Genomic DNA, 16,171 nt, shown 5'->3' with positions numbered 1-16,171 from the left:
GAACAGAATAAGTCTTGCTTGGGGGCAATGTTGCAGGCTACAAATGGAAAACCTTGTGATCTGGCACCGTGAGAACCCCAGGGTCTTCAAGCATTCCATTAAGCTAGCATACTACAGAAGCAATAAGGAGTCATGGATAACTCAGCTCCTCTTCCAAGATGCCCTCCTCAATGGCTATGCCAGTGAAATGGAGCAGTACTGTGTGGTGAACAACATACCTTTCAATATTTTGCTTATTGTTGATAATGCTTCTGGAAATCCTCTTTTTATTCGTGATCTTTTTAAAAAATATATATTTTATTGATATTTTACAGAGAGGAAGGGAGAAGGATAGAGAGTTAGAAACATCGATGAGAGAGAAACATTGATCAGCCGCCTCCTGCATACTCCCTACTGGGTATGTGCCCGCAAACAAGGTACATGCCCTTGACCGGAATCGAACCCGGGACCCCTGAGTCTGCAGGCCGACGCTCTATCCACTGAGCAAAACCGGCCAGGGCATATTGGTGATCTTTATCCCAACAGCAAAGTGGTTTTTCTCCCTCCAGATACCACCTATTTGAACCAATGGATCAAGGAGCTATATCAACTTTTAAGGCCTACAACATGAGGAGGACCTTTGCCAAGGCTACGGATGCAACCAAGGAGGACACCGAGAGGACTCCGATGGAATTCTGGAAAGATTACAATACCTATGACTGCCTCAGGAACCTTGCTAAGGCTTTGGGTGATGCTGCCAACGAGTGCAGGAATGGCATCTGGAAGAAGACACTCAAGAGGTTTGTCCATAACTACAAAGGATTTGCAGAGAATGAGGAGTTTGCAAAAATCAACAAGGCTGTGTTTAAGATGGCAAACAACTTTAACCTAGAGGTGGATGAGGATGAAGGTGATGAGCTCCTACAGATGGTTTCTGAGGATTTGACTAACGAGGAGTTGCTAGAACTAGAATAAGAATGCGTAACTGAAGAAGAGGCAGGAGAAGCTAAAGAAGAACTGCCCCCAAGAAAATTCACAGTGAAGGGGTTAGCAGAAGCTTTTGCAGACCTCAACAAGCTCCTTAAAAGTTTGAAAACATAAACTCCAACACTAAAATTTTTTCATGAATAGAGGAGAATGTTCACAGTTTATCTGCTTATAAACAAATCTATAATGAAAAAAAAAAAAACCCACACAAACCAAGCAAGCCACCATGGACATAGTTCTGAAGAGTGACACCTCCTCCAGAAGAGCCTCAGGCAGGTCCTCCAGGAGGTGTTCCAGAAGAAGACACTGCTATTGTAGGAGAAGACAGCTCCATTGTGTTCCTGCTCCCCAAGCCCTTCCCGTGGGACAAGAGTGGAGGTGGAAGGCAGTGGTATTGATCATTCTGACCCTGTGTAGGCCTAGGCTAATGTGTGTGTCTGTGTCTTAGCTTTTAACAGAAATGTTTAAAAAGTAATATATATATATATATATATATATATATATATATATATATATATATGGTTATAGAATAAGGATGTCAAAAAGAAAATATTTTTGTACAGCTAAGTGAGTGTTAAGCTAAATGTCATTAAAAGAGTTAAAAATTAAAAAGGTTATAAAGTAAAAAATTAGAGTAAGCTAAGTTTAATTTATTATTAAAGAAAATATTTTTTATAAATTTGGTGTAGCCTAAGTGTACAGTGTTTATAAAGTCTACAGTAGTGCACGTCATGTCCTAGGTCTTATAGTGCACGTCATGTCCTAGGTCTTCGCATTCACTCACCACTCACTCACTGACTCATCCAGAGCAACTTCCAGTTCCACAAGCTCTATTCATAGCAAGTGCCCTGTCTTTTATACTGTATTGTTACGGTACCTTTTCTATGATTAGATATGCTTAGGGAAACAAATACTTACCATTGTGTTACAATTACCTACACTATTCATACAGTAGTACTCTATAGCATTTCGTAGCCTAGGTGTGTAGTAAGCTATACCAGAAGCTTATGTAAGTACTCTGTAATGTTCTATAACAACAAAATCATCCTATTTCTCAGACCATATCCCCATTGTTAAGTGATACATGATTGTAAACACTTTCCTCTTCCCATATTTGTTTACTTTTCTCCAGCATTTGACATTCTGAGCACTGTCTTTGTGAAAGTTATCTTATCTCTGATGTGTTCTTACTTGGTTTTCCTCTTTTCTCAAGTCACCTCCTTATTGCCATATTTTGGTTCTTTTTCCTCAGTTCATTTCCTAAATGTTGGCATTTCCCAGACTTGCTCCTCCCACTTTATACTCATCCTGGGGAATACAATTACTTATATGTCATGAATTTGAAATCCATCTCCAGCTAGAACTGTCTATCAATCTTCAAAATAGCAGCTCCCTGCTTATGTGTTAGTGATACCTCAAATTATGTATGTCCAAAAACTCATCCACTTTACCTCTAAACATGTTCTTTCTTAGTAATCTCAGTGCATGTCACCTCCATATCCTCACATAAGCCAGAAACTTCAAAGCCACTCTTTCCTCTCTCTTCTAATTCCTAATATCTAACTAACTACCAAGTCTTATACATCTTTCTTTTTTATCTTTTTATTTTTGTTAATCTTCACCTGAGGATATTGTCCCATTGATCTTTTAGCAAGAGTGGAAGAGAGAGGGAAAGGCAGAGAGAAATATTGATGTGAGAGAAACACATCGATTGGTTGCCTCCTGTACGTGCCCGGGACCAGGATCCAGGCCAGGGAGGAGCCTGCAACCAAGGTACGTGCCTTAGATCAGAATCAAACCCAATCAGGCTAGGGCTACATCTTTCCTTTTTAATATCTCCATCTACCACCTTCTCTCTAGTCTTCCTATTGCTGATATAATATGGGTACTTACCATTTCTTGCCATAATTATTTCAAGAGCTTCTTATATAATCTCTCTGCCTCCAATCTGTACCTTCTTCAATTCTCCACACTGCTGTTGGAGGGTTTTCTAAAATGCAAATATGATCATGGAACTCTCAGAATCAAAATCCTTCAGTAACACCCACAGGTTTCCTGAGGAAGCTCGCATTCCTGAGCTTGGCACACAAGCTCTTTGTGATGAGGCTCCTGTTACCTCTTAACCCTCCTAACATTTTTGTATCCTCATTGCCTTTCAATCCAACCACTGAGAAGGACCTGTGGTTGATCAAAACCTCTCCACCTTCCTCCAGGATGCCCTTGAATGCCCTCTGTACTGGGTTATATGCTGTTCCCTAAAATTCAGGCCCACCCAGAACCTGTGAATCTGTGAGCTTAACTGCAAATAGGGTCTTTGTAGATATAATCAAGTGCAGATTGGGTTAGGGTGGGCCCTACATTCAATATGACTGGTATAAGAAGAGAAAAATTTAGGCATAGACACCGACATAGGGGAAAAGGTCCTGTGAAGACAGAAGCAGAGACTGGAGTGATGCATCTACAAACCAAGGAACACCAAGGGTTACTGGCAGCCATCCAAAGCTAGGAGAAGGACATGGACCAGATTCTCCCTCAGAGCCACTGGAAGAAACCAACCCTGCCAACACCTTGATCTTAAACTTCCAGCCTACAGAACAATGAGAAAATAAATTGTTGCTGTGGTAGGCCACCCAGTTAGTGTATTTTGCTATGGCAGATCTAGGAAACCAATGCACCCTTCCTCTCTTTATTCCCTTGCTAACCTCAATTCAGCTCAGCATCTCCTCTGGGGAACCTTCCTTATGCTTTTCCACTCTTTATGCCTTGCCTTTCCTAACCCCTAATTCAGATGCCTCTTCCACTCTGACTATGCCTATCTCTATTATAATGCATTGCAATGCTGTCATCATTGTTGTTTTTTTCCCCTTTGTTAGATGGTAAGCTTCAAGAGAGTAGAATGAGTGCCTACCTGGCAATCCCAGTATCCTGCACAAAAATGTCAAGAAAAAAAAAAGATGTGCAGTTAACATTTGGTGAACGTTAACATGCCTCAAAAGGAGTGTGATTTTTATTTCCTTCAAATGGAGTATTGCAAATCATCAAGTAGAGTGGCTATAAGTTAATGGGGAAATAAGATCTCACATTAGACCAATAATGCTCAAGGCATTGCCAACAAAATTACTTTAACATGAAAGATGTTTCCATTACTGAAGTTCATTTTATTCACTAGCAATGAAGAGAATTGTGTTCATGTTATTTCAAATCATGAACTGTTTGCTTTGCATTTTTTTACTGCTTTGACTAGCAGTTTACAACAGAAGTAAATATTATATGAATCTCTAAGTAATAAAATATACCATGTAAAATAACTGGAAGTCAGGAAAGTTTACATCATGTCTTGTTAACCTGACCATTGAGCAGCTGTGATTTCTCACTTGCTTTAGTGGTCTGCATCCTTTATACACCCACAGGTTTACAAGAGCTCATTAAAAAAGGATCAATCCTAAGTGTGTAGAAGGTTAGCCTGAGAAGTCACTTGTCAGAAGTAGCAGCACTTTACTCACTAGAAATGATCTCCTCATGGCCTAAAGTGGCTTAGTGGGCTACTTCCATGTTATCATGGGAATTATGAATCAGTCTCAGAGTTTATGTTACAGTCCTCCCAAATCTTTGGAAATTCACCTAACAAAGATATAACAAGCTGGACTTGTTTACTTTAAGAATTCATTAATCTGATTATTTGCCACACATGCAACTATATTACCCTCAGATGGTAACGGGGGATATTTTTTTCTAATAGTGATAAGAACATCATCTACGTATGTTCAGACTAGCTAAGGACTTTTATGTTTTGATCATAAAACCTTGTGCTTAAATGAAGGCTAGGAGATGAGATTAAAGCAGGGCCATTGGAGTAATTATTTTTCTTAGTAATCACTCAAGTCTTATGCAACTAAGTAAAGGACCTGAAGTTCTAAACATGAAACATATTATTTTTTGGCTATCCCAAATTGTTAAACATGTATTAGAGCCAGGCCTATGGTAGTTTCTAGAGAGCCACAAAAATGAGTATGACTCAATCCTCGCCTTCAGCATCTGGCATCTTTGGGGGAGAAAGACAATTTCAGTACCAGAGATTTCAAAAGTAACACAGGAGAAAGACTCATTCCAACTTGTGCAACCTGGGAAGCCTTCCTGGGGACCAATAGAGACCTGGTACAATCCTGGGAAGGAAAAAGCATCAGGAACAGTGTGTAAGTAATCTCACAGATATTGTACACACAAGGTGGGCCTCAGGAACAGCTCTAAGCTTAATGAGGAGTAAGGGGGAAGGAAAGATCGTAAAGCATCAGGCCTGAAAAGTGGAAATAACATACTTCTATACATGACATTTTAATATGTATATTCACTCATTAATTCATTCATCAAACATTTAAGTAGTTGCCATGTCTGAGACACTGAGAATATCATGGTGAATATACTAGTCCTCATCGTCAGGAAGTTTCTATCTAGGGGGTGAGGCAGAGTCATAAAAGAATGATTAGAAGACAAGGTGGTGAGCCCCTTGGGAGAGCGAGATACAGGCTTTATGAGAGCGCACTATTGATGCATCAAGAGAGGGGTCACGCAGGGCCTCCAAATGGAAGTGAAGCAAAGCTTCGACAAGAGGGACCCCACCCCTTAAGGAGGGTTCTGGAAAGCTGTGCAGAGCATGATGACCCCTGGGCTGAGGCCTGAAGGATGAAGAGTTAGCCATGTGGAATGAGACCATCAAGACAAGGGAAAAAGAATGAGCAGAGGAAGGAGGATGAAAACAACACATTCGAGTACACACTAGCCATTCAGAATGACCACGTCCCTCACCTTCTGGAAACACTTGTTTGCAGGAGAGGCTGTGTAAGCGTGGTGGTAAGAGTGTGCTTCTGGGATCAGTTTGGACTCAAACCCAGCTTGTCACTTAGAGCTGTGTGACCTCAGGTAAATTACTTCCTTCCTTACTGCCTGGGACTTGTAAAACAGGGATGAACATAGCATCAACCTCATATGGTTGCACTGAATTCTTGGAAGATAGCTTGGCACATGGAGTTAGCAACATCAGTACTATTAGTGATAGTGGTAGTAGAATTACTTGGGCTTTCTTACTAATACAAACTCACCACCAGGTGTATTTTCTACTCAAGTACACTGCCCATTCCCTAGTGTCTTTTCCTCACCCACCCACTCCATAATCACAGAATAAACTTGATCCTGGTCCATAACTTGACATTTTAATTCTGAAAATGTGTTGGAAATCTCAGGCTGCACCGCAAAAAAAAATCTCAATTCTCTACTATTATCCATCACTTTTTATTTTCACAAATGTCCTTACTTATGTTTCTTACTATGTCCTTTTTCTATAATTATTCCTAAAAGAAATTACTAATGACCCCCCTGTATGTAAACTGAAATGGACACTGATGGGGAAAAGGTATATAAAGTAAATCAGTGTAATTGTGCTAAGTGAAATAAGTCAGAGAAAGACAAATGCCATGTGATTTCACATGTACGTGGAATCTAAAAACAGAAACAAACTCAGATTCAGAGAACAAGCTGATGGTTGCCAGAGGGGACGGAGTGGGGGCATTAGGTGAAAAAGATGAAGGGATTAATTATAAATTGGTAGTTACAGAATAGTCAGGAGATGTAAAGTACAGCATAGGGAATACAGTCAATAATCAACACTAATAAAAGAGAAAAATGGTAATTGGCGTACGAGCTACCCTTTTCATTGGCTAATCAGGGCTATATGCAAATTAACTGCCAACTAAGATTGGCAGTTAACTGCCAACAAGATGGCGGTTAATTTACATATGTAGGCACAATGCAGGGAGGCGAAAGGGAAAGCAGGAAGAAGCCCCCTGCCACAGACAGTGATCGGAAACCCAGGGGGGAGCTAAGAGCTGGGGGGCAGGGCAAAGGCGGCCCCAGGGCCGCCTTTGCCCTGCCCCCCAGCCATGATCGGAGAATCAGGCGCCTTTTCCGCCCTGGCCAGTGATAGCAGGAAGTAGGGGTGGAGCCAGCGATGGGAGCTGGGCACGGTTGAAGCTGGCAGTCCCAGGAGCTAGGGGTCCCTTGCCTGGGCCTAAAGCGGAGCCCACAATCGCGGGGCCGCTGCAGCTGCGGGTCCCCGCTGCCCGGGCCGGACGCCTCGGCCAGAAGCCTCAGGCCTGGTCAAGGGGCCAATCCGGTGATTGGTGATCGGAGGGTGATGAGGGTCAACTCCTCTGGCCCAGGCATCAGGCCTGGGTGGGGGGCAGAGCCGGGGATTGGGGGGATATGATGGTCCCCTTGCCCAGGCCTGAAGCCTGGGTCAGAGGCGTCAGGCTTGGGCGGGGGGTGGAGCAAGTGATCAGAGGGAGATGGGGGTCCCCTGCCTAGGCATGATTCCTGGGCCAGAGGCCTCAGGCCTGGGCGGGGCCAGAGCCAGTGATCGGGGGAAGATGGGGGTCCCCTGTCCAAGCCTGCCACCTCTGGCGGAGGCATCAGGCCTGGGCAAGGGGCCAATCAGGAGATCGGAGGGTGATGGGGGTCTACGCCTCTGGCCGAGGCATCCGGCCTGGGCAAGGGGCAGAGCCAGCAATTGGAGGGGTCTGGGGGTCCCCTGCCCAGGCCTGACACCTGGGCCAGAGGCATCAGGCCTGGGCTGGGGGCAGAACCAGTGATGGGGGGAAATGAGTGTCACCTGCCCAGGCCTGACGCCTCTGTCAGAGGCGTCAGGCCTGGGCAAGGGGCCGATCCTGCGATTGGAGGGTGATGGGGGTCAACGCCTGAGGGCTCCCAGTATGTGAGAGGGGGCAGGCTGGGCTGAGGGACACTCCCCCCCACCCCACCCCCGACACCCAGTGCACGAATTTCGTGCACCGGGCCCCTAGTCTTGTAATAATTATGTATGGTGTCAGATGGGTTACAGGAGGAATTGCTTCATAAGTTACATAAACATCTAAACACTATGCTGTACACCCAAAACTAATATAATATCGCATGTCAACTATAATTAAAACACAATAAATAAATAAATAATGAAAATAAGTTTAAAAAAGAAAGTAATCTGTCTATCCAAGAAGAATGGTGGAGGAACTGGTGTTTAGGAGGAAATCGCCACGGACAAAGAGCTTGTTGGAATGCCCAGTCTTTGCCTAAATCTACAATCTGCTGCTCCAATTGCTTGATTTATCTTCCATGGAGAAAAAAGGGATGCATGAGTTTTTCACTTAGATTAATCACTTTCTAGCTTGACTTCATCAGCTGCTTATAGCCTCAGTTCTATCCCCCTTTCTTTTGCAGAACACATATTTTCCCTTAACTTTTTGACATTTTCTTTTCTTTTCAATCACACTAATTTTTTGACTAGAAGGAGTATGTTTTTCTCATGTATACATGATGTGTCAAAAAATGTATACACACTTTTTTCCTGATAGCTCAATTGATGTTTCTCTCTTTTCAGATTTAACCCACTGGAATGAACAATTTTTCAAAGTGTGTACATATTTTTTGGCACACCCTATCCTATCTAATAAAAGAGAAACATGCAAATTGACTGTACCTCTGCCGCACCCACAAGCCACACCCACCAGCCAATCAGGAGTGAGTATGCAAATTAACTCAACCAAGATGGCAGTGGCCATGGAGCTGGAGAGAACAGAAGGCTTGGGTTGCCCCTGGCAATGAAGGAAGCCAAGCTTCCTGCCCGCCCTGGCCACCGTGGGTTCCACTCAAGGCTACAAAGTTTCAATTATAGAAGATAAATAAATCCCAGATACCTGCTTCCCTCCACTCAAGGAGGTGCTGAAAATAAAAAGGAGCTGGGAGCTTGGGTCACCAGGGGCCATGGCCAGCCTGCAAACAGCCATCAGCCCCTCACCCAGGCTGGCCAGGCACCCCAGCGGGGATACCCAGCCTTACACTGAAGGGACAGAACGGAACTTGAAAGAACTAAGCAGAACTAAGCAGAACTAAGCAGAAATGCACCCTCCTCCCTCTTCAAGGATGAAGCAGGGACATACTCTTCTCCCTCTCCTCTATCTTGTCTTGCAAGGCTGGGCCCTCAGCCCAAGCCGCGCCCCCCCCCCCCCCGAGAGTGACCACAAGAATGCTGGTATTGTCCTAACTCTCCGAACCACCCACCTGAGTGGACCAATGAAGCTCCAGAAATGTAGCTACGGTCCTAATAAGGCTACAGTGGAGGACGGCTCCAACCTTCAGAATGTGATGGTCACTTCCTGACCCTTATGCTGTAAAACCCTGACCAATCTCTGTAACTCACGCCACCCCTAAAGCCCACCCCAAATAGCTAGCCCTATATAACCTTTGTTCTCCTGGGACACGCTCTCTCGCCTCACCGCTGCGCCGGATAGAGGCTGGGAGCCAATTCTAGAATTGATCAATAAAGACTCGTTGCTTTTGCATCGGAGGAGGCTCCCTGGTGGTGGATTATTGGGGACCCCGAGCTCTGGGCATAACAACACCATGGGGCGTGGCCAGCCTGCAAACCACCACAGGCCCCTCGCCCAGGCTGCCCCACATCCCAAGGGCACCCCCACCCTGATCCGGGACACCTTTCAGGGCAAACCAGCCAGCACCCACCCACGCACCAGGCCTCTATACTAATAAAAGGATAATATGCTAATTAGACTGGGAGACCTTCCAGGAGACCTTCTGGATGTTCTTCTGGACAAAGCCATGGTGGCGGGGCCGAGGTAGAGGTGGTTAGAGGCCAAGAGGGGAGGGCAGTTGTGGGTGATCAGGCTGGTGGGGGGCGGGGCCATTGAAGGCGAGCAGACCAGTAGGAGGGCCAGTTGGGGGCAAGCAGGCCATCAGTGGGGGTCAGTTGGAGTTGATCAGGACAGCAGAGGGGCAGTTGGGGGTGAGCAGGCCAGTGGGGAGGGAAGGTAGGGGCGAGCAGGCCAGCAGGGGGGGCAGTTAGGGGTGAGCAGGCTGGCAGGGGAGGCAGTTGGGGGTGAGCACACTGGCACGGGGGGCAGTTGGGGGTGATCAGGCTGGCAGGAGGGGTATTTGGGGGCAAGCAGGCCAGCGGCTGGGGGCAGTTGGGGGCGAGCAGGCCTGCAGGCAGAGTAGTTAGGGGCAATCAGGCAGGCAGGTGAGTGGTTAGGAGCCAGCAGTCCCAGATTGTGAGAGGGATGTCTGACTGCTGGTTTATGCCTGATCCCTGTAAACTGGCAGTAGGACATCCTTCGAGGGGTCCCAGATTGGAGAGGGTGCAGGCCGGGCTGAGGAACACCCCCTCCCCCATGCACAAATTTCGTGCACTGGGCCACTAGTCTTTACATAAAAATTAAAGAGGACAAGATGCTTGAGTAGTTACATTCTCTGAATGTTTTAACAAGAGCTGTGAAAGGAAGAAGTCAGAAGGAGCACCGGTTTACAAAATATGAAAATGTTCATTTCAAAAGCCCACCTTGCTTCAACGAAACTATGGTTTTTTGCTGATCATCTTGTTAAAGCTGTGCAGATGATAGCATCAGGTGAGTGATGCTCATTATAGCTACTGTGCAATGATGACCCACCAAATCTGTACTCAGCTTTTTGATTTTCTTATTCTCTGTCTGGGGCTTGCATCAGAACAGCTTTGATATTTTCCTTTCAGCCAAATTCACCTTTTATGGGTGCTTTCCTATATTCCGTCATTATCACATAAGATGTACTTTCTTTTTATCTGAGTATCCACCCCATATTCAAAAAGCTATAGTTCTTTTGTCTTTATTCTTCATGTTTTAAAAATGAGACTCCATTTTCAATATATTTCCATTTCGTCCGTGCATCTCCTTTTAAACCTCAATTTCCCATTTTTCTTTTATTCCTTGTTATTTGTTCCAGGAACTTCTCGACTTTTGGAATGATTAGAAAACAAAAATATCAAAGAAGAAAAATCACCAAGTACTGAGATGGAAGATAAGTGCTTTCTCTCATGTTAAATACAATAAGTTCCTTAGATACAATAGACACACACACACAAAACCCTAACTGTTAATCTCACAAAGATTTGGAAGGTAGAACCATAAAAATACTTACAAAATAAATTACATTTTTTTTTCTCTAGTCTCAGTTTCATAAAGAATTCAGTACTGAACTCAATGGAAAATTGAACTAAATGCAGTAAACATTTATTGAGAATTCCTATGTATTGGGCACTGTGCTAAGTTTTTTTTTTTTTTTTGGGGGGGGGGGCTATACAATATGAAGATAAATAAAAGCTGATTGATATACTCCAAAATTGAAAATTTAGAAAAATTTTAAAAATATATATTTTTATTGATTTCAGAGAGGATGGGAGAGGGAAAGAGAGATAGAAACATCAATGGTGAGAGAGAATCATTGATTAGATGCCTCTTGCATGCCCCTTACTGGGGATGGAGCCCAAAACTCGGGCATGTGCCCTGATCAGGAATCGAACGGTGACTCCTGGTTCATAGGTCAAGGCTCAACTGCTGATCCACACTAGCTGGGCTAAAATTGAACATTAGGAAAGATACACCCCTAAAAACAATTCTTATATTAGACACGTAGAGGAAAGTACTCTGGGAGTATAGGAGGGCAAATATGCAGTGAACACTAGAGGGACCTTAAATGGCTTTTCAGAGGTAAAGGTTTTTAAAAATATATAAATATCATTCTATTTCCTTCAGCTATTGAAATTTTAGGACTATAGTTTATTAAAGGTTAGTTTGCTGTGGTTAATACATCTAAAGTGACAAAATTAGGCTGGGTGCTATTTTCTAGTGCAGGGTAAAGATTTGAGTTGAGTTTTAAAAGCTGAGCCTTTGCAAATGGTAAGAATTCCTTCTTTTTTACAGCAGCATAGTATTCCATTGTGTAGATGTACCATACTGGAGAGCATTATGCTAAGCGAAATAAGCCAGTCAGTGAAAGATAAATACCACATGTTCTCATTTGTGGAATATAAAGAACAGTATAAGCTGATGAACAAAAATAGATACAGAGGCAAAGAAGCATTGAACAGACTGTCAAACTACAGTGGGAAGGCAGGGGAGGGTTGAGGAGGGGCGGGGTAAGAGATCAACTGAAAGACTTGTATGCATGCATATAAACACAACCAATGAACACAAGACACGGGGGATGGGTTTGAGAGCATGTGCTGGGGGGTAGGGGAGGGCAGGGGGAGGTCAATGGGGAAAAAAGGAGACATATATACTACTATTTGTAATACTTTAAACAATAACAATAATAATAATAATAAAAGCTGAGCCTTTGGGGCAGAGGGGAGAGCCCAATTAAAGGTTCAAAGACAGGAGATTATTGAAAGGGAGAGAGCCGGGAGTGGGGTGTGAATGGGGCGTGGGGTGTGATAGTCATTGGGAAACATAGTTCTAGGCCAGTGATGGCAAACCTATGACATGCGTGTCAGAGGTGACACGCGAACTCATTTTTTTGGTTGATTTATCTTTGTTAAATGGCATTTAAATATATAAAATAAATATCAAAAATATACATCTTTGTTTTACTATGGTTGCAAATATCAAAAAATTTCTCTATGTGACACGGCACCAGAGTTAAGTTAGGGTTTTTCAAAATGCTGACACACCGAGCTCAAAAGGTTCGCCATCACTGTTCTAGGCCCAAGTCTCTTATGAATAGACTTCAATGCCAGGTTCAGAAATTGAATTTCATTGCAGAAATGATTTCAAAGTTCTATACCTTGAAATGAGTGACAAATAAATGACTTTATTAACTGAAACATGGAATGAAAGCGTACAAATGTATGCTTAAAAGCATTTTTTAATATTAAGAAAACTATATTAAATTCTAAAGTTAAGAGAGATTTCCTGGCTAATTTTGATTAGCCCCCATGATAATTTTGATTTTTACTGATTGCTACAAATATAGAAGAAAATCTGTTCTGGTTTCAGTGTTGACTCGGCAAGCTTATATCACATGATGACAACAAAGTTTATCAATTTCTTTGCAAGTTCCCACACATTTTTTGTTTATTTGTTTGTTTTGTTAATGCTCACCCAAGGATATTTTTTTCCATTGATTTTTAGAGAGAGGAAGAGAGAGGGAAAGACACAGAGACACTTCAACGTGAGAGAAACACATTGATTGGCTGCCTCCTGCACGAGCCCTGACCAGGGCCCAAGCCCCGGAGGAGCCTGCAACCAAGGTACATGCCCTTGGCCGAAATCAAACCTGGGACCCTCCGGTCTGCAGGCCAACGCTCTATCCACTGAGCCAAACCAACTAGGGCCCACATGTTTTGATTAATCATTTAAACACATGGAATAATGTGTCATCAAATTTTAGAGCCACAAGATCATGAAACCTGCCCCTTGCTTTGGATAGTTTCCCCCAGAGTAACTGCAGATACCTGCAGCCTTTTCTGCCTTTCCACTGTTTCCCCAATTGCAAGCATTTTCAAGGTGGCCAATTTGAGATGAAGCACAAGATGTGATCCTGGAAGGGAGGTTGTTTTTTCTTTTCCTCTTTGAAAAGCAAACTGGCTGTTACATGAGTCCAAGCAGAGATGCTCAGCCTCTCAGATAAAAATTTAAAAAATAACCAAGGTTACACAAGTAGATTTAGTGATTGTTCTATGATGTCTTGGTCACTTAGTCCTATATAATGAAAAAAGGTGGATACAAACCCATATTCTTTTAAGTTCCTTTTCCCTTAACTAATGATTTTCTGGGTCCACTAAGCTTTCACTGCCACCTTCAGGACTGAAATTTAGCATTAATTCCATTTGACTGATACACGCCACACGAGAGCAGAGGGAAGCAGATGAGCAAGTTCTGATCCCGGGTACCTTGCTATGATTCAGCGTTGGCCTAGATGGGAAAAAATTGTTTTTCCACACAGGGAAGCCTCATGAGAGTTACCAAAAAATAATAAGCTCCTGTCAGAACAGTATGGAGATCTTCTAAAACTGGGGTGGAAATACATTTTACCCTTTAAAGGTCAGGAGATGTTATTATGCTGCAAATGTAGCCCATGATTTATCTTTTAAAAAGGCAACATCACACGCATACAAAACTTACAAGGTCTGGGTTACAATTTAAAATGAGAATTAATTTTCAACAATATTAATAATAGCTCCTATTTTTTTTAAAAAAAATTATTTTTACTGATTTCAGAGAGGGAGAGGTACAGAGAGATAGTAACATCAATGATGAGAGAGAATCATTGATCGGCTGCCTCCTGCACACACCCTACCGGGAATTGAGCCTGCGACCCTGGGCATGTGCCCTGACGGGGAATTGAACAGAGACCTCCTGGTTCATAGGTCGACCCTCAACCACTAAGCCGCACCTGCTGGGAAATAGCTCCTATTTTTAACCTGCTATGCATAAAATATTGCACTAAGTGCTGTCTCTTATTTACTCTCCATAACAAGCCAGCAAGGAAGTACACTGTAATGATCTCAATTTTAAAATGAGGAAACTGAATTTTATTCCCTATCCACCTTGAATGCCTGGCACTGTTTTCACTGTTGATCCCCTCTCCTCTGCTGTTGATTTTTCCTTCTGCTTTTGGATGGTCCCTCTGTAGCCTTAGATCAAATTTATTCCTTTTCTGACCCTACATACGGGTTTTACCAGGAATTCTCCTCTTGGGTTCTCTCCTTTCCTGTCCTTGGAGATCTCTTTCACACGTTGTCTAATGGCGCTGTAATTCCAGGCATCACCTTGTCCTCACATTCCCGTCCTGCTCCATGTTGTAACTGCAGGCCTGATATCTGACCTGGGTACCGTGCCAGGATCCCAAACTCAGTGTCCAGCCCAGGATTCAACATCATTCTGCCAAAACGCACTTTCCCTCCTGACATCCCCACTTCTGTTCATGGCACCAGCGCTCTGCCAGTCGGGTCTGACTTAAAATGCTGGGGTTGGTTTGATAGCTTTGTCTCTCTTGCCCCTATAATCATGCAGTCACCAATTCCTGTCACATCTCTGCCAGAAATATTTTCAACTTCCTTTCCAATAACTGGGACTCAAATGACAATACCTCGTACATTTATGTAGCTCTTTAAAACATAAAAAGCTCCTGCAAATACTATCTATATATATAAAACCCTAATATGTGAACGGCGGAACAACCAACCAACCAACCAGTCGCTATGACATGCGCTGACCACCAGGGGGTGTGGGCGGAACATGGCAGGCTTTGGCAGCAGGCAGCAGAATGAGGAACATGGTGGGTGTCGGCCACGCCAGGACGGTGGAGCATGTGAGTAGGGGCGCCAGACCAAGGGGGGGCACCAGTTGCTGTCATTGGAACGAGCCTCTGGTGGTTACTGAAAATTCTTTGCTCCTGCGCACCACGGTCCCACCCACCGCTTGCACCCACTGCCAGTGCCCAGTGCCAGCCCTGGTCACCCCTCAGGGCTTCTCCACCTCCCCCTGCTTCTGAGGGGTGATCAGGGCGGGCAGCAACCTCTCACACCCACTGCTGGCAATGGCCCTACTTGCACCAACAGCCAGTGCCAGAGCTGCTGCTTGTACCCACTTCTGGTGCCCAGCACCGTCCTGATTGCTCAGCGCTATCAGCGGGTGTGAGCGGCAGCTACTGGACCTGATTGCCCCTGAGGGCTTCTCCACCTCCCCCTGCTCCTGAGGGGCGATCAGGGCAGCAGCAGCTGCTTGCACCCACTGATGGCACTGGCCCCACTCACACCTGGTGTTGGCGCCTGCCCCAATCACTCCGCACCATCAGTGGGTGTGATTGGGGTGGCGCCATCAGCATGTGGGAGTGGCAGCGGTGGGAGCAGGGCTGCCGGCAGAGGGGATCAGGGGCTGCATCAGGAGGGGCCAGGCAAGGGCACAGAGGATGGGCTGAGACCTGCCCCTGTGCCCACCACAGCCATGTAGCCCACAGCTCCTTTCAAGGTGCACAAGTTCGTGCACTGGGCCCCTAGTCTATATCTATAAAAGCCCAGCGACCCTTAAGATGGAATGACCAGAATGACCGGCCGGTATGATGTGCACTGACCACCAAGGGGCAGACGCTCAACGCAGGAGCTGCCCCCTGGTGGTCAGTACGCTCCCATAGTGGAAGCACCGCTCAGCCAGAAGCAATGGTGGGAGCCTCTCCCGCCTCTGTGGCAGCACTAAGGAGCGGCGAGCCAAGTCGTAAGGAGCGAGCAGGCAGGCAGTTAGGAGCAAGGGGTCCAGGATTGCGAGAGGGCGCAGGACAGGCTGAGGGCACCCCCCCACCCCCGCCACACATACACACACCATGCATGAATTTTGTG

General features: G+C 44.7%; 1 protein-coding gene across 3 annotated transcripts in view; it reads right to left on the bottom strand.

Annotated features, from left to right (window-relative positions):
* Positions 1 to 16,171, bottom strand: part of GPRIN3 (GPRIN family member 3) — an 80,543-nt gene that overhangs the window by 42,345 nt on the left and 22,027 nt on the right. The window contains exon 3 of one of the 3 annotated variants that reach the window (XR_009448731.1): positions 2,869 to 2,956. The exons of the other annotated variants lie outside the window; for them this stretch is intronic. The gene's annotated coding sequence lies outside the window, so the exon portion shown is untranslated. Of the gene's footprint in view, positions 1 to 2,868; positions 2,957 to 16,171 lie in introns of those variants that run through there. 3 annotated transcript variants of the gene reach the window in all.

Source organism: Myotis daubentonii, chromosome 1, assembly GCF_963259705.1.
Source record: "Myotis daubentonii chromosome 1, mMyoDau2.1, whole genome shotgun sequence".
Lineage (NCBI taxonomy): Eukaryota > Metazoa > Chordata > Mammalia > Chiroptera > Vespertilionidae > Myotis > Myotis daubentonii.
The sequence above is the reverse complement of the archived record's forward strand: the minus strand, read 5'-3'. Positions and strand labels throughout refer to the sequence as shown.